This window comes from Symphalangus syndactylus, chromosome 15 (assembly GCF_028878055.3).
Source record: "Symphalangus syndactylus isolate Jambi chromosome 15, NHGRI_mSymSyn1-v2.1_pri, whole genome shotgun sequence".
Lineage (NCBI taxonomy): Eukaryota > Metazoa > Chordata > Mammalia > Primates > Hylobatidae > Symphalangus > Symphalangus syndactylus.
In genome coordinates, this window is record NC_072437.2 from 96,302,174 (window position 1) to 96,327,868 (window position 25,695).

Genomic DNA, 25,695 nt, shown 5'->3' on the forward strand with positions numbered 1-25,695 from the left:
CTGCACTTGAGGACAGAGAGCTGGGCTGGCCCATCTCCAAACAGAAATGGCTGTATTGCTTACTGATTATGAAATCTCACATGCATCACATCTTATCTGGACTTTTTTCTTCCTATGTAGGTGAGGATTACAACCTTGCAGCAGTTATTTCAAGGATTAAGTAGGTGAAATATTTGGGGGCCATTGGCAAACTGGGAAGTGCCAATTCATTCTTCAACTGTGTTAGGCAGAGTTCTAGGCTCTGAGGATTCCTCAGGAAAGGGGATAAATGTACATTCATGGAGCTAACATGCTGAAGGGAGAAAATTGATAAACTAATAAACAAATATTTGCTATAATAACAAGTATGGAAGTATGAGGAAAAACATAAAATGCATGTAATACAAACATGTATTTCATATAAATCTGCCATGTAAATATGTATCACCATGTCGAGTTTAGATGTATAAAGAAAAATACAACAGGCTAAGGGCATAAAGAGGCCTGAGAGGTTGCTATTTTAGGTAGGGTGGTGGGAGAAGCCCTCCCCATGAGATGGCACTGACCTCATTCCTGGTGGAAGTGTGGGAGGAGGGGAGAATCTTGGGACCATTTCGGGGAAGAGACTTCCAGGCAGAGGGAACAAGCATAGGAGCCCTGCATGTCCTAAGAGCAGGTCAATGTGGCTCCAGAGAAATGAGGGAGACTGGTGGTAGGTAAGGTCCAACAGGTAGAAGTACAGACCAGGGTGTGCCTCTGAGTTCGGACTTAACTTTGAATGAGAAAAGAAATATGGCAGGGTTTTAAGTAGAGACTTGACACTATCCAACTTCTGTTTTAAAAAGATCACTCCCTACATAGAATATATTGTTGGGAGGCAGAAATGGAAAGAGGGAGACCAATTAGGAGGCTATTGCAAAGCCCATATGAGAGTCATGGGTGGCTTGTGCTGGGAGGTATTGGGAAAGAAAGTGAGGAGTGGTGGATTCGGATGGAATTCACCTCTATGGAGGTAGAGCCAAAGGGACTTGCTGGTGGACTCACTGCGTGTTCGCGAGAGAAAGGGGAGGGAGATGACTCTAAACTTTTGCCCTAAGCAGTTGGAAAAATGGAGTTAGCATCTGAGATAAGGAAGGTTGGGGAGGAGTGGAACTGGATAATAAGGGTTCAGTCTTGGATGGCAGGTGGCACCCAAACGTAAGTTAGAATTATTTTTTTTTATTTATTTTTTTATTTTTTTGAGACGGAGTCTCGCTCTGTCACCCAGGCTGGAGTGCAGTGGCGCAATCTCGGCTCACTGCAAGCTCCGCCTCCCGGGTTCATGCCATTCTCCTGCCTCAGCCTCTCCGAGTAGCTGGGACTACAGGCGCCCGCCACCACGCCCGGCTAATTTTTTGTATTTTTAGTAGAGACGGGGTTTCACCGTGGTCTCGATCTCCTGACCTCATGATCTGCCTGCCTCGGCCTCCCAAAGTGCTGGGATTACAAGCGTGAGCCACCTCGCTCGGCCTAGAATTATTGTTGATTTCACCCTGGCTGGGCAAGATAAGAGAGTATGTTCAATACCAAAGTTATTTTCCTCTTTGTTGACTCCCTGACATTTCGTCCCCTAAACCTGAACTTCACAGGAGCACCAATTACCTTCACATGTGATGGGATTCACTTACCTGGGGAGGAGTGGAGAGAGGAGGAATCTACCCTGGTACTCCAGTAACAAACCCTGGCACGGACAGTGGAAGCTGAACCTCCACTGTGAGTAGATCTCATTAGCATCAGCTGCTCCCAGCATAAAAACAGCACAATGTTCTTCCCAAAGCATCTATCTGATCACTAGTGATTGCTCCATGGGACTGAGTGGACATGATAGTAACCAGTAAAGGAGAACTTGGGCAGTGTTGCTATCTGATACCATGAACTGGAGAGGAAGAAGTTCTGCTTTGGGAATGTTAGAAACTTCTCCTCTTAATAGGTTAGAAATATGAACACTTTTACACTGTTAGTGGGACTGCAAACTAGTTCAACCATTGTGGAAGTCAGTGTAGCGATTCCTCAGGGATCTAGAACTAGAAATACCATTTGACCCAGCCATCCCATTACTGGGTATATACCCCAAGGATTATAAAACACGCTGCTATAAAGACACACGCACACGTATGTTTATTGCAGCACTATTCACAACAGCAAAGACTTGGAACCAACCCAAATGTCCAACAATGATAGACTGGATTAAGAAAATGTGGCACATATACACCATGGAATACTATGCAGCCATAAAAAAGGATGAGTTCATGTCCTTTGTAGGGACATGGATGAAGCTGGAAACCATCATCCTCAGCAAACTATCGCAAGGACAGAAAACCAGACACGGCATGTTCTCACTTATAGGTGGGAATTGAACAATGAGAACACATGGACATAGGAAGGGGAACATCACACACCGGGGCCTGTTGTGGGGTGGGGGGAGGGGGGAGGGATAGCATTAGGAGATATACCTAATGTTAAATGACGAGTTAATGGGTGCAGCACACCAACATGGCACATGTATACATATGTAACAAACCTGCACGTTACGCATATGTACCCTAAAACTTAAAGTATAATTAAAAAAAAAAAAAAAAGAAAAGAAAAAGCTATTTTAGCCAGGCACAGTGGCTCACGCCTGTAATCCCAGCACTTTGGGAGGCCGAGGCGGGCGGATCACCTGAGGTCAAGAGTTCCAGACCAGCGTGACCAACGTGGAGAAACCCTGTCTCTACTAAAAATACAAAAATATTAGCTGGGCATGGTGGCACATGCCTGTAATCTCAGCTACTCAGGAGAGGAGACTGAAGCAGTTATTTCGAGGATTAAGTAGATGAACTATTTGGGGGCGATTGGCAAACTGGGAAGTGCCAATTCATTCTTCAACTGTGTTAGGCAGAGTTCTAGGCTCCGGGGATTCCTCAGGAAAGGGGATAAACGTACAATCATGGAGCTAACATGCTGAAGGGAGAAAATTGCGCACCTGATGTTGGCTGGGCCCTTGGTAAATTGAGAAAATTGAGGCAGGAGAATCATTTGAACCCAGGGGGCGGAGTTTGCAGTGAGCCAAGACCGTGCCATTGCACTCCAGCCTGGGCAATAAGAGCGAAACTCGGTCTCAAAAAAAAAAAGAAAAAGCTATTTTCAGTCTTTGCTTTTTAAAACTCTCGTAGAATTTTTGAAACTTCCATTAGCTTGGATTACAGGCAGAGTCGTTTACTGTAAAAATGGGTAGTATAAGGTAACTGTTTATGTTGTCAAAGAAGCAGTATTTTGCTCATCAGGAGGAAGGTAGAGGGAGATCGGTCCCGTTCACTGGGAAGCCTGACCACTTCGCCCACAGCCTGGCATGAACCATGGTGTACAGCAATGCATCAGGCTCAGTGTGTTTAATGGGCTGTTGCTATGAAATTTTTGTTCTTGTAATCAGAGCCTCTGCCTTGATAACTTAATTGCACTTTAAAAAATCTCTTGAATTTGAGTACATCCTGAGAATATCATGAGGGCTTTTGATTAATGTAAAATTAAAGCTCTTTCAGAAGCATTAATTGAATAAAGAGAACACTATTCAAAGAGCTGTAAGGACATCCCAAACCATTTGAAGATACAGACTCTGCAGTCATTATCTTAAAATCTGGTTAATTAAGGTGCTAAGTGTCATTTCAAACATTTTGACTTCCGGGTACTTTGTATTTAAGTTTCTATCTAATTTTCTTGTTCTCTTGACCATTAGGAATCTATTTTTTCTTCTCACATTGAATCTTTTTGTTTCCATGTTAGCAGGAAAGTAACTCTAGAATATTTCCAATGCAGTCTTTCAACCCATCTTTCTTACTTGCCAAGTGTTGATGAAATGTCATAATTACAAGTGATCTGCTTCTTCTGTGGTGACTAAGCTAAAACATGCTCCTTGCTTGGCAGAATAATTTGTTTTTTGACTGTTGAAAGAAATAAATTGTAAACATAATATTAAGGTAGTGTTAAGATTGACAAGCCATATACTTAACAGATTGGGTAATTGCTATTTCCCCAAATAAGGTAAAAGAAACCATTAAGTTATGGGTTAACAGTCAAGTTAACAGGTTGACTTGAAACCACAAGTACCATTTAAGATGCTTTTGACTGAAAGTCATAGAAGATCCATAATGCCTAAACGTTTACAAAATTAATTACCTTACAACATAAACTAGGTGGTAGAGAATTCTCCAAAGTTGGCTAATTCAACATGTAATTTAAATAGAATATTCTTCACTGTGTGAGCTTTAGTCCTCACATTCGTCCTGGCTGCAAGATTCTGCAGCACCTCCATGCAGAAGCTCCCTCTGAGGCAGGACTGGAACTCTGCTTTCTCCTTTTCTTCATTTTTTAAGAGCAGAGAAACCTTTCCCCAAAAGCCACTCAGTAGAGTTCCACCTACCTCTGATTGGCCAAAGTTGTGTCAAACGCTTATGACTAAACCCAAATCAGAGAGGAGAATGGGTTGCTGTGCTTGTCTCAGGCAGCTTGATTCACCCACTGAGATGAGGGAGAAACCCCTCCTTTCATGAAGGGCATGACCCCCAACACCTACTCGAAGGCAGAGTTCTGTCAGCCAGGGAAAGATGGGCAGAATGGCTGCTGGGTGGAAAAGCATGTGCTATGATTTGAATGTGTGTCCCCTCCAAACTCATGTTGAAATGTGATCCCCAGTGGTGGTTGGACCTGGTGGGAGGTGTCTGGGTCATGGGGGTGAATCCCTCATGAATGGCTTGGTGCAGTTGCCGTGGTAATGAGTGAGTTCTCACTCTGCTAGTTCCTGCGGGTACTGGTTGTTTAAAGGAGCCTTGGCACCTCTTCTTCCTCTCTCTTGCTCCCTCTTTCACCATGTGACATGCCTGCTCCCCCTTTGCCTTCTGCTATGATCGCAAGCTTCCTGAGGCCTCACCAGAAACAGATGCCAGCACCACACTTCTCGTACAGGCTGCAGAACTGTGAGCCAAATAAACCTCTTTTCTCTATAAATTACCCAGTCTCAGGTATTTCTTTATAGCAACACAAAGTGAACTAACACAGCATGGCAAGCACCAGTGTCTGCCTGCACAGTCTCCTGGTGTTCCTCCTATCTCTCCAGCTGCTCCCCTGTCAGCCCCTTCGCTTAGTCCTCCTCTGCCTCTCCTCTAAATGTCCTCCTGGGCCCTCTTCTCTATGAGTGCTCTCTGCTTAGAAAATCTCACCCAGGCTCCAGTCCTGTGGTTTTAAATGGCATCCACATGCTGGCAACCCTCCAAATTGATAGCCTCAGCCCTGACCTCTCCTCTGAACTCCATATCTGGACACCTAACTGTCCATTTGACATCTCTACTTTCATGTCTCAGAAGCATCTCAAACATGATATATTCCAAACAGAAATTTTTATATTTCCCAAATCAGCAACTCCCCAAGTGTTTCCAGCTTAGAAAATGGCATCTCCATCTGCCCAGTTGTTCAAGACAGATGCCCAGGAGTCAGTCTTGACTCTTACCTTCCCTAACGACACAACTCAACCACTTTTTTTCTGTTCAACCTGTTATCTAGCATGGTGCTCCAGGGACCCAGCCAACAACAGGTGCTCAATAAATATTTGTTGAAAATTGATTGAATGTACTTTTATAATATGAACCTTGACTGAAGGGTGGAAATGTGGAAGTTAGAAAGAGCATGAGGTTGGCATTCTGATAAAGGTGTTCATTCTAAGATGAATCGAAGGCAATGTTTACAATGCATTCTGGGAGGCATAATGCCATTATTCCTCCTCAAATTCAAATGTAATCCCACTCATCTTTGAACAAGACTTTCATGGGCACTAAAGCAGTAGTGGAGATAGAGTCTTATAATTTACTTGGAGCTTCTCAGATGCAATGGCCTCCAGAGTGCTCCTGGTGGCACCGCCACGTTTGATGACGCAGTGCACAGTGAGGAGCCAACATGAATTAAAATTGTAATGCATTATCTGGATTTTCTCTCAATAAGGCCTGTGATCAGTGACTGCTGAAATAGAGAGCTGAGGGATGTTGTTCTTGTCTTTTCAATTGTCAATAATACTGATTGCCATGATGTTGAAAAAATGGAAGATTCTATCAGTCAGCTACTGCTGCACAACAAGCACCTACAAAATCCTGGTGGCATACAGCAATGAACATTTATTTCACATGCATCTGCTGCTTGGCTGGAGTGGCTTGTCTAGGCTGCAGTAGGTCTTAGAGCTGTCGATCTGGCTGGATTTGCAGGGGGTGACTCCTCCCCATGTGTATTCATTTGGGTTCCAGCTAAAGTGACAGCAGCTACCAGAGGCAGACTCTTCTCACAGTGATGACAGGAGGGCAAGTGGAAACTCCTGAAACCTTTTAAAGCCTAGACTCACAACTGGCACCCTGCCACTTTTGCCAGTTAGTCAAAGCGAGCTGCAAGACCAAGCCCGGAGTCAAGGGCAATGCATGATGCCTTTTGTAGGAGGATTCACAAGGTTATAGGGCAAAGAGTATGGATATAAGGAGCAGAAGGAATTGGGGCAATAATTGAGTCCACCTGAGTATATACCACACATGGGAGAAGACAAAAGAGAAAGCCTGGGCTCAGGTTGAAGTGATGGAGTCCAGGGTGGAGCTGCCTGTCTCTCTATTCCTGGCTGCGTCTCACTGTAATTCAGACTACACCGTATGTTCCCTTTGGAATAGACTACCTGATAGAGGCTCCATCTCTCCCAAATCCATTTGTTATTTATTCAGTAATGCCTGGACTACTTTCCAGGCTGGTGCCCTGGATGTTGATTCCTCTAGTACGGTTGTTATGGGAAACATTTCATTTCACATCTGCTGACACAATTTGCTGTCTCTCTATAAAAAAAAAAAAAAAAAAGAAGAAGAAGAAGAAAAGGAGAAAGCGAGAGAGGTTCATACTCCAATGGCTGTAAAGGATAAGGAGTAATTTATTCAGAGCTATATACAAATCAGACTATCGTCTTCCAGACAGAATCAATAATATAATTTTAAGCCCACACACATTTACAAACGCTAGCACTCCCATGCAGCTGGGTTGCCATGGGCAACCAGGGCATGCCAGCTCCTGATCTGAAGCAGGCCGATGTCTCCCAGCCTTGTAAGCACATTCTGCAGACAGAATTCACAGAATTCAAGGGAGCTGAGGATGTTAGTGTTGGCTCTGATCTGACCGCCACACAAATGCACCCCTGTGATGGTTTGGATTAGCTCTTGTCTGAACCGCTTAGCTTTATTTAAACTTCTGTTTGCACAGGACTTCTTCAGTCTCCCTTCTGTGCCTGTTTCAGCAGGCTAGAGATGGAGGGGGAGGTGTGTGAAAGACCTGTGGGCAGGGAGGAGAGCAGGTAATGAGAGTTCCACCCACAGCCACTGGTGGTCACAGCTGCCAAGGGTGGGGCTCAGGTCCACTGAGGGCAGGCTGGGTGCTAAACCAATGGATCTTCCCAATAAGAACTGGGCCCAATGGATCTTCCCAATAAGAGAGCCTGATGGGGTGTTGGGAATGGATGTGTGTTGGATGTGAAAACAAGAGCCAGAAACAGGAAGGCAGGAAGGAGAGAAGAGGGTGGTCTGGCAAACACAAACATTGGGAGCAGGTAGGGACAAGCAGGTCCCGGTAAAAGGGCTGGGCATGGGGAGAGTGTGCAGGAATGACCCATGATGGTTGCATTTGGATATGTCAGTACAAACCTAAATATACTGTCAAAGGAAGCCTGAATTAGAGATTTCCTGGTGAGGAAGCCACTGACCTTCACAAAAACCACGAAAACATTTAATGAAGAATGCAGAGATTTTTTTTTTAATTAAGTAGTATGATAAAATCATGTGACCTGTCCCTACCCAAATGGACCTAGTCTTGGTCAGACACAAACAGGAACAGATGGATAGGGAGGCCTGGGCTGTATCCCACACCCACCACTGAACCAGCATAGCCTCGACCTGTAACAGAGGCTTCGACCTCTGTGTACACATCTGCTGCAATGGAGATGTGCCTTGGGTGGGAACAATCGAGCAGAAGGTCCTAGGGGAGACTGGGCTGGTGAGGGGACCTGGAAGCCTGGGGTTTGTGTGAGTTGGGGTCGGGGGGCTCATCAGAAAAGCCTTTAAAGTGCAGCAGAAAAATTGTAGGAAGCACTTGGAGATCACCTGGTCCAACCACCTCATTTTACAGACAAGAAAGTTCAGGTCACAGAATTTAAGTAATTTGCCCAAGGTCAAAACCCGAGAGAGGCAGGTGGAAGGCAGTGGGGGCTGTACTGACCACGGGGCAGGAGGAAGCCCCAGGCTCCAAGCAGGGGGTGGCACAAGGAAAGGAAGGGTCAGGAAAGTAGATCTGGGATCCAGAAGGATCATAGAGAATGACACAAGTTAGGGGGCCCCAGAAACCACTGCTATTGGGGGTCACAGTGACAGTGGACAACAGGAGGACACTGGCTAATGACATGGCCCTGGGCAGAGAAAGGGGATGAGGGTGAGAAAGAGTAAAATCTTGGCTGGACTTCTGAGTGTCGGCGGCAGGTCAGATAGTGCTTCTGTTTCCAGGAGAGTGAGGAGAGGGAGAATAAAAGATGACTCCGGTCGGGAGGCTGGGCAGCTGGTTGGATGGTGGCATCATTCCTAGGGAATGAGGCTGGAGCAGCTCCCAGCATGCTGAAGATGGAGGAGCCAGCTGGACAACTGGAGGAGAAATCCTGCCTCCAGGGAAGGCTGCCCTGAACCTTTAGGATCAATGGGACCCCCACCCACCACGCCTCGCTCATGCTAGGGCAAGCTCCAACGTCTCTGGCTCCGAGGCTTGTCTCTGACTCTTATCTCCCTTGTTCCTAAATCCTCTGGCTTCATATTTTCCAGTATAGACCCCCAAGTTCTGATCTTCTTTTATTAATCTGTGTGCACAATCACCTCTGAAGTGGTAATCTCGATCACTGCCATCAGATGCCTGATTCCTTGTGCACACAGACATCAATGACACCAACATTTCTGCATGAGGAAAAGACATGCTTTCCCACTGTCTGTCCCGAGGGACCCCTTTTCTGAATAACCTCACCCCGCTGTGATGGTGCCTCCCATAGCTCTCCTGAGCTCCAGACCTTTATTGCTAATGTCCTGGTAAGCCTCTTTACCCAGATATCTCAAAAGGGGCTTTGATGACTCCAGTGGAATCAATTACCTTAAACTGCACTTCTTTTTTCCTTTTCTCGTAGCCTCTTCCCACTGTGTCAGCCAGAACCCCGGAGGCATCGGGTCTCTCCCCAATCCCTGCAGTCACTGCTGCTGCTCGTCTCCATCCCCCCCTGCTCTGCCTTGGTGCAGGTCCTCTGCAGTTCCATTCGGGGCTGCTGCAAAGGGTCTCCTTCCCTTTCAATCTCTCCTTCATGCTGCAGGGAAAATGGTCTTTTTCTGAAGCCTTGCTGAGATGGCACCTCATTTTCTTAGGGATGGTGAAATCCAACCTCCTTAATATGACCTGCACTTTCCTTCAGGATCCCATCCCTACACTTTTTTGGCCTTATCTCTCCCTTTCCTGGCTGGCGCCAGAATTTCCTCATGCTTCATCACTAGCAGCTCCATGACTACATCCAGCATCTAGCTCATTGTTGCTTCTGCACTGTTGTACTTGTTCTGTCTGTTCCTGGAAGAACAGCCCCTCTTGTCTGCCTGAAAAACTAACACTTACCCTTCCAATGGCTTCCCACCCAACCTCGGCAGCCAGACTTAAGGGCTTCCTCTCCGTGTTGTTGAAGAGCCCCAAGGACACCCTCTGACATGGCACTTACTGTGGTGTGAAATTGTTGGCTCACCTCTCTGTCCTTGGTTTTGTCTTCACTGTCTCAGCAGCTAGCACATTGTCTGGTGTAGGGTGTGTTTTTAATAAATGCTGGTCAAAGTAAGATGATGGAGGAAGAAATGAGTGAAGAGTTCCAGCAGTGCTCCCTCACTGTGCCTGCTTCCATTCTGAAGGAGCTGCTTTCAGTGTTGAACAGAGGCTGACTCCCAAGTAAACCACCCCCTGCAGACTAGCTGCAGCTTTGCGGATACAGATTCTGCTAAGCTGGGATAGCAACAATATTTAGAACCAGAACGAAACCTAGGGATTCCTTAGTACACCTTCTCATTTTAGGAGCAAGGCTCAGAGGGTGAGGCAGCATGGCCAAGGTCACGTGACTGGATAGTTAGAAAGCCACTTCAGCCGGGTACAATGACTCACACCTGTAATCCTAGCACTTCGGGAGGCTGAAGCCAAGTGGATCGCTGGAGCCCAGGAGTTCAAGGCCAGCCTGAGCAATACAGTGAGACCTTATCTCTACAGAAGATTTAAAAACTAGCCAGGCATGGTGGTGCATGCCTGTGGCCCTAGCTACTTGAGGGAGCTGAGCTTGAGCGCCGGAGGTCAAGGCTGCAGGGAGCTGGAATCACGTCACTCCACTCCACTCCAGTCTGGGAACACAGTGAGATCATATCTCAAAAAAAGAAAAAAAAAGAAAGCCACTTGAACACAGATCTGACCTAAAGTTCCTTGGTCTTTTTCCTGCAAACCTTCTGCTTGCTACAAATGGATGGGCTAATTCTTTCATTTAAACAATACTTTTTTTTTCTGGCAACAAAGCAAGTGTTCATTATAGAAAATTATGAATTGATTGTTTAGGCTCACTGTAGAAAATAAAGAGAAAAGCAAAGAGAAGAAGATAGGAATCATGTGTGGACATTCCACCAGAAAGACAAATAGTTCCTTCTATTTTGGCTTTTTGGATTGCAAGGAACAGAATCCCCTGGAGTTGACTCAAGCCAAAGGGCTTTGTGGTAGGGACACAGGTGGAATAACAAAGAATCTCACAGAAATCTTAGAGCAAGAAGCTGTCTCAGGGCTGGGGCTGGTCCTTATTAAGCTAGAGGGAGAGTGGCTTTGGATTCAAAGGATATTCAGGGATCCAAGAACAAATAGCTCAAAATTTTTACCCTGGAGCCCCACTGTTTATACAACTCAGCTCACTCCACATGCCTGCTTCTTTCGGTCCCACCAGGATACTTTGCAAATGTGCTAGTTTAAACACTGAAAGAGACTCACATTGGTCCAGCCCCTTTTCAATAGTCCTCAGATTGATGGACATCCTTTATACTGTGCCCAATCAGCTGTTAGCTAGAGCGTCAAGGGCTTGTGGCCAGCTTCTTGTAGGATAGTAGGAGGCTGTCCTGGCCTCAATGACAATAATGACAATAGTCAACATGCATGGAGCACCAGCTACATGACTTGCACTACTCTAAGCACTGCCCACACATTATAACATTAGCTTTACTTTTCGCTCTATGAGGCAGGCACTGTGATGATCATCACTTGACAGTTGGGGAAATTAAATATCGTAACCTGTACAGCTGTAGCTCTATACTTGACTGCCCTAGCTAAAAAGGTGATGCATCTATAACGCTCCCGTCTCCTATCCTTCTCTCCCCCATCAGTCCCCTTCCTGACAAGTCCCAGTGCTCTCACTTTGGTTGCCCCAAGTACCTCATTCAAGTGCTCCATGCTCCAGAATCATCTCTACTCCCTCTCCCCTCTCCCATCTGCCCAAATCCTGCTTCACTCAGTTCATCCCGTCTCTCCACCTTCCCTTTACCTGACCCCAGAGAAGCTTGGTCTGGCCTTTTGGAGTGTGGGGCCTGCCGTTAGTAGAGGATTCTTTCCTCTAGGGTAGACTGTGTTCTTTGGACACAGTGAAATAAAATATGAGGGCACCGGGCCGGGCATGGTGGCTCACTCCTGTAATCCCAGCACTTTGGGAGGCCGAGGCAGGCGGATCATGAGGTCAAAAGATGGACACCATCCTGGCCAACGTGGTGAAACCCCATCTCTACTAAAAATACAAAAATTAGTTGGGCGTGGTGGCACATGCCTGTAGCCCCAGCTACTTGGGAGGCTGAAGCAGGAGAATCGCTTGAACCCAGGAGGTGGAGCTTGCAGTGAGCTGAGGTGGCGCCACTGCACTCCAGCCTGGCGACAGAGAGAGACTCCGTTTAAAAAAAATAAAAATCGGAGCAGCAAGAGTGAGAGTGTCCTCAAAGGGTTTCACAGGCTCTGTAGTGTGGACTCCTACATGCAGAATCCAAGCCACATCCAGGTTTTACCAGGATGCTCCCAGCCTCCTGCCTAAAGGGAGCACTGTTAATCACCCACAAATCCTGAGCCCTGAAGATGGCAGTCCTCTGATGACAGGGGACAGAAGACCTGCAGTCCACCTTATAATCTACAGCTGGGCCCTAAATGAGACAACTTCCTTTCCCCTGAGCCAAATTACGGGCAAGATGAAATGAGCTTGCAAACTTCTGCAGCCCTATTTGGCAACCAGAGACATGAGTTTTCCCCTAATCTCTCTATTTCAAGAAGATCCAGCAAGCAAGATCTTTAAATGGAGGAAGTTTAATCAAAGGACTAGTAGGCATTATGCTCTCCTAAGCACAGACACAAAAAGGCGCAGTGCTTGGGCATAGAAGCCTAGAATCTATTGTTGCCTCTGTTTCCTCAAGATGGAAACACTGGTATGGAAGAACCGCGATCTCAGACACCTTTGGGAATTTTCCTGAGCAGCCCCCAAAGTGCTGTTGTAAAATTAATGGTAATTAGGATTATTGCTTAAACAAACTGTCACTTATATCTAATTACCATGTAATACAATCAAAATTATCATGAAATACATGTCAGATTCACTTTGTTGTAGACTTTATGTGATTACAATCTTTACCTTCTGTGGATTTTTTTCCTTAGCAGTTTACTACTTACTTGTTATATTACATGTGCAGAACTAAAAGTATTTAAGAAATGAGTGGCTGGGATAGAGACCCCTTTCTTGTCCTGTTTTTCATTCATTATTCATGAATAAATAAGAAAAAAGTATTATTTTTATGATTATCTTTTGAGACAGGGTCTTGCTATGTTGTCCAGGCTGGTCTTGACCTCTCCTGGGTTCAAGTGATCCTCCTGCCTTGGCCCCCTGAGTAGCTGGGAATACAGACATGTGCTACTGTGCCAGGCTCCTGCTTTTCTTTCTTTTCTTCCTAAAGTGGGTGAGAAGGTCTTTCAGCCTGATGTCTTTCATCTTGATCAATAAAGGCAGAGGGCCTATCCCCCTACCCTCTAGAGTCATTTTCGCGGGAAGGTGGCTGTTGTGGCTGCACAGAAGGGAGTCGCATGCGGGCTGGGTGGGCCCAGTCTCACCGAGACCCTGATGGGCCAGTGTCTCGGGTGGGGTCTGCGCAGCATCCTGAACGCAGCGGCGATCCTGAGGGACCCGTGATGCTTCTAGCCCAAACCTGCCCTGCTGGGTCTCTGCCGGTGGACCAGCAGGGGCCGCCGAGTGCCGACCCCCGGGCTGGCTGCTGTGGGCCTGCCTCACCCGGCGGAGAACGCACAGCCACTCCGTGGGAACCGAGGAGCTTCCGCACCGCACAGGCCTGGCTAGGAGCCCAAGCGCAGAAAAGGTAGGGGTGCAGCCACATCCGTGGGCCGGGGCAGTCTGCCAGGCGGGGCCTTGGGACGGGGCTGGAATCCCCCAGGCATGGCCAGGAGGTTAGCCTTCTGCCAATGACCCCGTTTAAAGCCCAGGTCCAGAAAGGGTGCTTGGTGGCCTGCTGCGGAAGGTGGCATCCCGCCTTTGCTGCCTATAATGCCCCTCCCCAAACTCGCACACCTCCCAGCCACCCCCGTACCCACGTGGCCGGCTTCTGTGAGTTTCTTCCTCTCATTTTCCCATGCCCACCAATACTTCCCTTTCTATGCCCACTTCTTTTCCAGTCCAATCCCATTCTTTACTTTCCAGAGTGACAATCACCTCTTTGGATAAATCAGATTCATGCTAACAATGTTAGTGTATAAATAATTTCCAGTAATCTCCTGCACTTGATTTCAATTCAGCAAACATTTATGGAGCAATTCCATAGACTGGGCCCTAGAGAAAAATCAAACTTAAACAAAATCTAGCCCCTCAAGGCTTTACACAGCTAGCGCATTTTTTCCTCAAAAGAGATGTTTTTAGGTAGTACCATAATGAGATTTTTAAAATTTTAATAATATCATTTACATGTTAACATGCTGTAAGAGTATAACAAGTACATGAAATCCATTATTTCAAGCTTACTTTTGTTTAGAATGAGGCTAAAGAAGGTAGTATGTAAAATAAGTGAGGCTACTTAGAGAAAAATATTCAGTAAATAACACCGAAATGGCAAAATCTGTGCAGATGATGGACTCATGGCTAATTTCTAGGAAGCAGGAACTCAATGGGAGAGGAAGACTGTATCCAAAAGACACGTAATCCGAACAGGGAAACTGAGAGGGGGAAATTACTTGCGGCCTTGGGAACAAGGAAAGCTTCTTGGAGGAGGCAGCATTTGAGATGGGCCTTGATGGACAACAGAAATAAAACTAATGTTGAACAGTAAGGTGGAAATGGATCATACGGAGTTAAGAATTGGTTTTTTTTCCTTTTTCCTTAGTGTCCTGTGCAAATAATATAACAAAAGGGGCTTTCCTGAAGGGAGGGATCTTCATACTGTGGGTGAGATCAATGGGTCAGAAAATTGATTTACTGGAATATGATTGGCATCTAAAATACTGACCAACAGTTACTGTCAGAGTGCAGCTTCCAGCATAAGCACAAGCAGTGTGAAACTTTTGTTTCCAAGTGAAGATGGAGTCATTTGAGTCCTGTGAAATGGTCACGGTCAAGAAAGTCTGAAACCTGTTGCCCTGTGTGATGCGCTTTCAAGCATGGTGGAGCCTCAGGAGGAATCTATTGCTGATCCCCTCTCAAGTTGTGGCACACAGAAGTCATCTGTGTTGGCTCCACTTCAACCTTCCCTTTCCCAGCAAGTCTTTTGTCAGTCTGCTGGGATAAAGTAGGAAGTTTTGGTAGCTGTCAGCGGATGGCAGAGCTTTATGGGGCATACTTCATGGCTGAGAGTGAGTTTTTAACTGCAGCCAACCCGGGTTTTTTGGGTTTTTTTGTTTGAGCTTTATTTATCCACTAGATATACAATATTGAGCTTTTTTATTGATCTTTATTTATCAACTAGCTCTATTTATCAACTAGATATATAATAAACTGTGCATATTGAATGTATACAATTTGATGAATTTGGACATAGGCATACACCGTGAAACCATTATCACAAAAAAAGTAATACACATATCCATTACCTCCAAAACTTTCCCTATGCCGAGTGTGTGTGTGTGTGTGTGTGTCTGTGTGTGTGTGTGGTTAAGAGCACTTACTATGAGATATACCCTATTAACAAAATTGTAAGTGCATTCAGTATTGATGACTTTGGTAGTGTCGTTGGCTATAGGTGCAATGCTATACAGCAGATCCCTAGAACCAATTCATCTTGCATAACTGAAACTTTATAGAGGTTCCTCAAACAATTAAAAATAGAACTACCATATGATCCAGCAATCCGACTTCTGAATGTATACCCAAAAGAACTGAAATCAGGATCTCAAAGAGATGTCTGCACACCCATGTTCGTAGCAGCACTGTTGACAACAGCCAAGATATGGAAATAACTCCACCTGGTTTCCATCCTTTGCTAATTGGGTTAGCCAGTTTGGGGACTGCAGTTACCCAAGCCATATTGCTTGTGACTGGACTGTTTGGTGGGGTGCCTCTGAGGACTGAGGCTCCTCATTGCCAGCTTGGAATAGTGACAGGATCTGAAGCTCCCAGTGTGAGGTGTGTGTGGGCTGGTGCAGGATCCAGGCTGTGTGGGAGGACGTGGGATGATGCCGCTTCAAAGTAAAATGGGATGGCCTCGGTGGCACACATTTAAATTCGCTGCAGGAAAATAAGCACACAGCAGCTATTTTTAATTTGCCTTAGAACGTACAAGAGCTAGCATTGCTCATAGAGCAAAATATTGGCTTTGGATAGAGGAGATGAAGAGGTTCTGAGCTTCACCTCTCACCTCTTTGCCAAGAGATACTGGGAAAGAGCCCAGGGAAGACAGCAAGCGGCTGAACTGGGCCATTTGTGAGCCGGTACGAGTTCACCTTCTGTGTTGCCACACTCCTTCCATCTCTGAGGACCCCAAGCTTGTTCCCCTAGCACCACAGGTCAACTCCTTCGTATAGTACTCCTCCCTCTCTCAAGGTCTGCTCCCAGGCAAAGTTCTGGAAGTTGCTTTCTCAATCTGGTGTAAAAGACTGATAATAGCTTGCATGTACCTTTGCAGACGTTTTTGTATTTTGACAAGGCTGAACACTTTAATGCCAAGCTGTGCCACTCCAGTTGGCCAGCCTGGCACATCAGTGGGGAGCGTGCCTGTAAGGGAAGGGGCCTTTCCTGACACAGCTGGAGCACAGCATGTAGTAGCTGTTTATTCCACCTCTGCAGACAGTCAGATTTAGTTGACACTACTTAGAATTAGATTTTTAAAGCTGGAAAGAACCTGGTCGAATTTCCTCCCATTAAAGACAAAGAAACAGACCTGGAGGCCTGATGTCACTTCAGTTCAATTCAACAGGTGTTGTCTGAGCACCTACTGTGTGCCAGACACCAGCCTGACATAAGAGAAGCAATGAGTGATATGATATGGCACTTGCCCTCCGTCTTCCCACCGTCACACAGTCAGGTGGGGCAGACGCAGGACCGCATGCTTGCTTCTGGGGGCAGGACCACTAAGAGTGGGCAGACAGACTACCAGTAGGGCCAGTGTTGGAAATGATTCTTCAATTTGCCAGAACTACGAAGAATGACTCATACAGCACTCCCAGAAGGGTACTGTCATTGTCATATCTCTGAAATCTTGGGAAATAAAGTTAGATCTCGAATGCAGGGGTTAGGGACACAGACCCAGGAAGTTCATAACTGTAAGCTTCTCTCAATTCAGTTGAATTCAACAAACATTTGTTGAGTGCTTATTTGTGCCCATTACTGAGAAGGGTACCGAGAGCACAGAAAATACCTGTTGAATTGCTAACATAAGAAAGTCTTGTGGCAAAGCGTGATGTGATTTTCAAACTGCAGCTCTCTGTCCCCTAGTGAGTCACGACATCAGCTTAGTGTATAGTAGACACAACTTAGGGGTAGAGAAGAGGAAATACAATAGAAAAAAAATAAGAGCACATTACACAAATTAAAGGTCGATAGTGTTTCACAAAATATGGTGTATATGTGAGTGTGTGCATATATATATATATATATGATCAAAAGCATGTGTACATATATATGTTTAACAGATTCTTACTGAGGATTATGATATAAGAGAAAATTTGAAAGTCATGATTTACAACACATACCATAGGAAGGGGTGATGCTTCAGGCTATGTGCCTGTGGTAGAACCAACTAGAATGTAAGTTGACAGTGTATCAGTTATGGATTGCCAGAGTCATGCTGCATAACACAGTACCACAAAACCTCAGTGGCACACAATAGTACTCACTGGTTTTCTCAGGTGCCTGCTCATCAGCTAGAGAATTCTGTTGGCCGTAGTTGGCTGGCTCACACATCTGAAACCCAGTAGGCCATTGGCTGACCTAAGATGAACTTGGCTGGGAACTGGGGCACCTTGGCTTGCTCCGTGTATCTCTCCTCTTCCAGCAGACCAGCGTGGGCATGTTCTCATGGAGATCAAATGAGCAAGAGGACACACCCATTGTGCATACCTTTTAAAGCCTCTTTGGCATCATGTTTTCTAATTTTCCACTGACCAAAGCCACAAACCAAGCTCCAAATTATATGGCAAAGAGTGTGGGCCATTTTTACAGTTTACCACAACAATGAGCAGTAAGGTTGGATTTGCTCTGATTCATCCTGTCCCCAGGTTCTTGGCCTTCCCTTTTTTGATCTTGATTTGAGCATCTGGTGCCTAGAACTCCAGAGGGTATGGCTAGAGCCTTTGTTCCCTTTGCAACCTAACAGGTGGAAAAGTTACAGATGGACAGCAAGGAGGCACCCTCGGGAGACCCACTAGAAAGAAGATACAATGCAGGACCTGGCAGGGTCCTGGCATCTCCTGGCAGGGCAGGGCTGGGTGGAGGGCAGTCAGGAGAGAGGGTGTGAGGGAATCTACAGGAGGGAATTTGACAACTTGGAACATCCTTGTTCTTCCCAATTTTGTATTCAATTCAAGGAGGGAGTTTCAATCAACTTGTTCCAGGAAGAGGATAAATTAATCCCATTTCTAATGTAGAAAAAAAACAAGCCTTCTATTCCTGCCACTAATCCGTGATGTGACCTTAGACAAGATACTTCTCTGGGTCTCAGTTTCCCCACTGTAAAGGAAAGGGGATGACTCTATGGGTTGGATGGTGCCTTCCAGCTTCGTCTTCTCTGCCTTCCTCCAATGCCTTTCTCATGGTACAGATGCATTGCTTAAGGCCCACTCCACCCTCCAGTGCTCAGGACACAGAGCTAATCCATCCTAGCCTTCCCTATTAGAGTGGCCATTGCCTCAACAGCCTTCTCAACATCCCACTCCACTGCTACAGCTGACCGGTGTACACAGGCAAGATGAGCTCTGCCATGCTTATTTGGTAAAGCTGAAGGAAGCAACTCTTTTTATTTCTAAGCCACTAAAAGGCCATGGAATATACCCGAGCAGCTGGAAAAGCAGCAATGTATTCATTTCAGATTAATTTAGAGAAGCGAGCTGGAAAATGCTGGGGCCGTGCCTTGCAACAAATTTGGATCCTCTTAAAAGCTCACATAAGCTGTGATATCCTGATGGTAGGAAGTCTTTAATACTCACTGGGGGAAGGGGAAGGACCTGACTCTTTAAAGGTCACCGTTACTTTTAACTATTTTAAAAGAATAATAAAGGAAGAACACCTTCAAGTAAAGGCATTTAAGGTTCATTTCTAAGGGACCAGCAACTTGGGTTAGAACAATTTACACTAATTTTACACTGGATGAGAAGAGTGGTGATAGTGGACATTAGAGGCCAGCAAGTCCACACTGCTCCCCCTCTGCTCATCCATCTGTGCTGTCCCTGGAGGTAGCTGGGGACCTCAAGCAGAGTCTGGAGAGCTGGGCTTGAGTGACCGGTGGGCAGCGTGGCTCTCCTGTGCTGGGATCTTGGTTCCAGCACTTACTAGCTGTGGGAAGCCTGGCAAGTTCATCAACCTTTCTGGGCCTCAGTTTCCTGATCTAGAAAACGGAGACAATAATTGTATCTCTCCTACAGAGTTGTTGTGAGGATTAACAGAAACGTGCATGTAAAAGACTCAGTACTTGGCACATAATAACCTCAACAGAGGCTAGATATTAGTGACAGTGCTGTCCAAGCCTGCATTCATTATTTTAAAATTAAAGTACTTTTCTAATTTTCTTAACATGGCTAAAAAGACAACCCTCTTTCAAGTTTCAGCTTGTGGTGGGTTTGAAAGTTCGCAGCACAATCGCCCCCGCCATTTTTGCTCTCCTTGCCTTGCTTAAGCAATATCCGGTCTCCATTTTTACACAAGTGGTTTAACAATCTAGATTCACTGACGAGCTCCCCTTAGCCTTCCCTCCTTTCCTCTTCATCTGGACAAGCTGCTGGGGAATCCTCTGAATTTCAACCCCAGGGGAAGCCCCAAACCTTCTAGAGTCACTTTCTCTTTTAGAATCTCAAGACCATTGATCATATCTGTCTATTTTCTGAAGCTGTAGAGACAGCCACTCAAGAAACAGAATTTCAAAAGGATACTATATTCCATGAATTAGTCAATTCCCTTGTGGTAGACGTGAAATTATCCCTAAACCACCCCAACAGAGGAGACTCTTACAGTGAGAGGCAAGGAGATGCTGGGTTGTAACAATAGGAGAGCTCATTTGCAATGCAAATGAGCAACCAGCAGGCAAATGAACCCTTATGGGAAAACCACTCTAATCGTAAAACCTACTTGCTTTGGGGAAACTGCAGTGTAAGGACAAGCAGAATCATAGCTCCGTGAATTCCCTCTAATATAGGATATTAGGGAATTATCCAGGTAGTTTTCTATGAAATTGTGCTTGAATGAAACAAAATGCATTGCTGGGCAATAGATAATATCTTTAAACATTGAATCCACAATTGCAGACTAAATTATTTATGGTTGTCACTATAGCTGTGATAGTTTGGATATGAAATAGTCAGGCTTTTCCCTCTGTTTTTATTTGTAGGAAAACAAGTCATTCAAGCTTTTTAGTGATACAATGTGACTTGCTGTCGATGGCAGTTACGAATTTCCAAGCCCTGCCAAGCACAGGAGTACCCAGAAGGGACATATGTTTTCTCTGCTTTGTGTTCCAAATTTGCCTTAAAAACATGCAATTATGTGAAGGCCTGATTTATATTTTCAAGGAAAAGCACAATAATGGCCCTGTTTTCTAGCTGTGTTTCTCCAAAACTTATTTATATTGCTGCCTTTAAAAAAGAAGTTGGCTAATGATCACTGGATTTTTGCTTTCCTTCGTGACATATGAAAATTTGATGGGGTCTGTGAGATTTAAGAACTGTTTTCTTAAGTGCAAAGGAAATTTAGTTAACATAGTGTGTGCCAAGAGCCTGACAAATCTTCTGTAGTTACCTTTCATCCATTTCCTTATTTTTGTGGAGGGTGGGAGAAGGGAGGCAGGAAGTGAGAGAAGATGTGGCCAGGAGGTGGTGATGGTAGCGTGACCCCAGAGGACAGACAGCAAACCTCGGCTGGCTCCTAAAGCATGAGAGGTGTGGGTGTGTCATGCTTGTTTGGTGGAGGTGGGGTGAGGTGGGATATTTGTTGCGGATGGCTCTGAGACGAAGTTGTGAAGAGAAAAAGGCTTTTTGGTTGCATTTTATGCTTAAATGAAAATTACTGTAAAACCCTTTATAAATTATATAATCACACTCCCTTTAGATTTCATGCCCTTCATTGCTATTATTAATGATGGCTTTCACTCCACTCTCTCAGCAGCATTTCCAGGAAATTTATTGAGAGAAGATGAGTTAGTCTCTTTCTGGATTGGGGAGCCCCCTCCTGGGAGGTAGGGCAGTTTTTGTTGTTGTTGTTTTTTCTTTTTCAGTGATAAAGGTAGAGAAAGGCAAAAGGCGAATTCCACATAAAATGGTAGTTAGTGGACAGGCAATCCATCACAGTAAAAAATTTCAGGAAGTATTGAAGCTAAGACGAAAAAATATTCAGGTACAGTGGAAAAAATGAAAGTTTGTGGCAGGGATAACATATAGGCAATATATTTTTATTCCTTTGTACAAATCTGCAAAACAAATGTGTTCTATGTAATTTATGGACTAATAAAGTATTTATATCTGATATTTAGAATTGTAAGGGCTCAGAAAAATACAATGTGAAAAATTGTGACAGTAGCATATCTTTCCTATAATTTTCCAACCTTAAGAGAAATAATTTTCAAATCCTTAAAAAGTTGTTTCGCCTTCTGGATTTCACATCTAGAACTCAGGAGACGTCATATAGGTGTTCTTAGAGACAGGATCTTTTTATTTTTATATTTATTTATATTTATTTATTTATTTTGAGACGGAGTCTCGCTCTGTCGCCCAGGCTAGAGTGCAGTGGCGTGATCTCAGCTCACTGCAAGCTCCGCCTCCCGGGTTCACGCCATTCTCCTGCCTCAGCCTCCCGAGTAGCTGGGACTACAGGTGCCCGCCACCATGCTCGGCTAATTTTTTGTATTTTTAGTAGAGAGGGGGTTTCACCGTGTTAGCCAGGATGGTCTCGATCTCCTGACCTCGTGATCCGCCCGCCTCGGCCTCCCAAAGTGCTGGGCGTGAGCCACCGCGCCCGGCCGAGACAGGATCTTTTTATTAAAGCTCAGACCCAAGTATGTTTTTCTCATGTGTTGTGTGTGAGCCTGGTAAACTCTCATCTGCTTTTTTGGATCCTAGAGAAGGCTTTGGCCAAAGAACACTTTGAATTAACTCAGTGGTAATGTCTTTTGTCTGATAAGGGAAATGGCTCTCAGTTTGATGAAATATCTTTTGCATGTATTTAAATACTGGTAAGATCTTTCTCCCAGTTAAGTTTTGAAATTACTTACTGGATTCCGTTCTTGCCAGAAGAGCCCTACAAAGAATTTTCAAGTAGAAACTTCAGGCTACATGTGTCTCCACTCTAGACCTGGGTCCTTGGTTTTGTTCCCCGATGAAAAGTAATTGTGAGAGCATTCGAATCACAATTTGAAAGATGCTTTAATTTTATAAAATGGCAGATCTCCCAGTAGCTTTGGTGTCAGTCTGAGTTTTACAGGAGGGGCCACCACCTTGGAGACTGGTACACAGAGATTTCAGGAGATGAACCTATTGGAAGAAAAGCCAATTTCCTCCTTTGCTGTTTGCCTCAGGCCTCATGAGACAGTGTAAGAACATCACAGCCTGACTTGGCTGTACTCACTGGTGATAGTTTATTCATTCTAAGCCAGATGTTTGGGGATTTTCATTTACAAAAGGCAAATTGGTGAGACAGTAGCTAAGAGACTGAAGGTGAGGAGGAGGTATTCTCTGGTGATCCATTTATTGACTAAAAGAGATCCAGTTTCACTAACACCAGAGTACCTCCATCCAATGGCCACAGCTTCAGAAAATTTACCCCAGAAAAAGACATGGCAGGTCAGTTCCCCCAAGAGGAGCAAAACTCCATCTCAAAAAAAAAAAAACAAGAGGGAGAAAGACTTTTATTACATCACTGGTTTTATATGTATTTTTGTCCAGAGAGTTTGAGCATTTCCCTTACCTCAATCTGCTGGAATTAGGTATGAATAAGGTTGCACTCATATCATACCCTCCTGGCTCAGCATGGGTAAGGGATGGGCTGGAGAGCAGAGGATGTGGCAGAGGCAGCTCTAACACACAGGACCCCTGACAGGGAACAGAGTCTTTGGAATCTGACACAGTAAAATATTTGTAGACTCCCTTTTCTCATTCAGTCTAGTTCCTAATCCTTTTTCTGAGGGGGTGTGGAGCCTTCCTCTTTTCTCTCTCAAGTCAAAGCCTAGCCTATCCTCCGTTCTCTCCCACTACCTCTCCACCTCCTCCTTCCTTCCACCCAGTAAAGCCAACCCTACCCTAGATTTTGGGGTTGTGGAATCAATTGAATTGGCATAGAGACTCACAACAGTGAGGGCTGGAATATCCAAAGTTACCTGGAGGCTCAGCTTATCTCACTGGACTCATAAAGAGAAATTATGTGTTTCCAGAAATTGTATTTTATAGATATTACTATCAGCATTATACATTTTTAATTTATTTTCTTTTTGTTTTGATAAGATGATATCAAATGACCCTTGAAGAGTTACAAAGCTGAAATGCACCCTTTCAGGTAGGAATTGGTCAGGTGAACTTTCAAAATATTCATCTGGGTAATTTGATTTTCTTTTTGAAGATTGATTTTTCAGTGAAAATCCTTTTACTTCTATAAAATAGCAATGAAGATTAAATTCTTTTTAAATTGTCACTTCTTAATGGAATTAGAAACAAATTGTGAATGCATCAGAGAAATGAACAAAAGAGATACATGTTAGAAATTGACAGAGTTTAGGTAAGTCTAATTAGACATTCAATTCTTTGGACTTTGGCTCCTAGACTAAAGAAAATGCAGCTATGTTGATAGCTAATTATTCTTTTTTGCTTTCAGGAATATGAAAAGAGAGGAAGACAGCTGCTGGATCTGGAAACTTTCAAATTCATAATGAAACAGAGTATGAGGTCACAGAATAAAGTAAATGGGTTTTATAAACATTGGATCATTGAAACCACAGTTAAAACTTTAACCATATGAACCAATTAGGCCAGATGATCTATCTGTAAGATCACTCTCAGGTCTGAACTGTAGTTTCTACTTAAAACCCATCTGATTTGCTTAACAGTTTACATGGTAAAATATATTTAAATTACTTAGTACACTAGACCAACAAGATATTTGAAGACTTATCTGAAAAACGAGAAAAGGCCGGGCGCAGTGGCTCACGCCTGTGATCCCAACACTTTGGGAGGCCAAGGCAGGCAGATCATTTGAGGTCAAGAATTCAAGATCAGCCTGACCAACATGGAGAAACCCTGTCTCTACTAAAAATACAAAATTAGCTGGGCATGGTGGCCCATGCCTGTAATTCCAGCTACTCAGGAGGCTGAGACAGGAGAATCGCTTGAACCTGGGAGGCAGAGGTTGCGGTGAGCCAAGATTGAGCCCTTGCACTCCAGCCTGGGCAACAAGAGCAAAACTCCATCTCAAAAAAAAAAAAACAAGAGGGAGAAAGACTTTTATTACATCACTGGTTTTATATGTATTTTTGTCCAGAGAGTTTGAGCATTTCCCTTACCTCAATCTGCTGGAATTAGGTATTTTAAACTTTTTCTCTGCCACCTTGGTTAGCCTAGAATATGAAATCTTAATGAATAAGGTTGCACTCATATCATAAAATAAAATATATATTATAAAGGAAAAAGCTGTTTAAGCTCCATTTGTTAAGGTTTCATGATTACGTCTGAAATTATAGGAAAAAAGTATTCAAGGTAAAGCTCTATGATCTTGTCCCTGGAGTTAGAACAGAAACACACTCTTGCCAGACTGGTGAAGTCCCCAGGTGCCCTTTTCAAGGGCAGAGCCCCAGATTCCACGGCTACAGTGGGAGTTTAGGTGTGCTTAGCATTTCACTTGCTGTGGGAAAGGGAATGTTAAATAACACATATTTTTAAAAAGTGTCCCTTCCTGTCTTAGCCTTTTTGGGCTGCTATAACAAAACACCTTAGACTTGGTGGCTTATAAACAATAAAAATGTGTTTCTTATGGTTCTGGAGGCTGCAAAGTGCAAGACGAAGGCAGATTCACTGCCTGGTGGGGGCCTGCTTCCTCACTCCTGGACAGCATCGTCTCACAGTGTGCTCACGTGGTGACGGGTGAGGGGTCTCTCTGGGACCTCTTTTTATAAGGCCACTAATCTCATTCATGAGGGATCTGTCCTCATGACCTAATCACCTCCCAGTATCATCATATTGGGAGGCCCCACCTCCCAGTACCATCATATTGGGAGGTAGGATTCCAACATATGAATTTTGGGAGAACACAAACATTTAGACCACAGCACCTTCATTTGTGTGAAACGAAACAAACTTCCTATTAGGAAGAGAAAGGAGCATCTTATTTAAATGGATAAATTATTCAGTGTTTTAGCAATGTCCCAGATATTTTAAACCAAAATAGTGTCATTACCTACACTTTTAGAATGCCTGCTTGCCTAATCATCTACCCATTCCTTTATTCCTTCCTTCCTACCTTCCTCCCTTTCCTTCCTTCCCTCCTTCCTTCCCTCCCTCCCTTCCTTCCTTCCTTCCTTCCTCCCTTTCCTTCCTTCCCTCCTTCCTTCCCTCCCTCCCTCCCTTCCTTCCTTCCTTCCTTCCTTCCTTCCTTCCTTCCCTCCTTCTTTCAATACATATTTACTGTGGGAGACTTTGTCTTAGCCCTCATGGTACAGTCAGTCAAGTCATGGTCTGTGTCCTGGGGAAGATCAGAGCTGCAGTAGAATTAAGCCTGGGTGCAGTGGGAGCACCCAACCCAGACCAAGGAGTAAGGGAGCCTTCTGCAAGGTGAACCTTGGGCTGAGTTTTGAGGGATGAAGGGAATCACTCCATAAAGGAGGGAGAGAGAGGCAAAGCCTCCTAGGCAGAGGGAACTGCATGTGCAAAAGCACAGAGGCAAATTCAGCATGCTGCCTGTTC

At 44.7% G+C, this 25,695-nt stretch overlaps 1 protein-coding gene across 2 annotated transcripts in view; it reads left to right on the forward strand.

The window, feature by feature from the left end:
- Nucleotides 1–20,990, forward strand: part of TEX26 (testis expressed 26) — a 76,345-nt gene extending 55,355 nt beyond the window's left edge. Inside the window, exon 8 of one of the 2 annotated variants that reach the window (XR_008651327.2) lies at nt 20,921–20,990. The gene's annotated coding sequence lies outside the window, so the exon portion shown is untranslated. Of the gene's footprint in view, nt 1–20,917 lie in introns of both variants that reach the window. The other variant, XR_010115962.1, reaches the window with a different exon arrangement.
- The last annotated feature ends 4,705 nt before the right edge of the window (nt 20,991–25,695 follow it).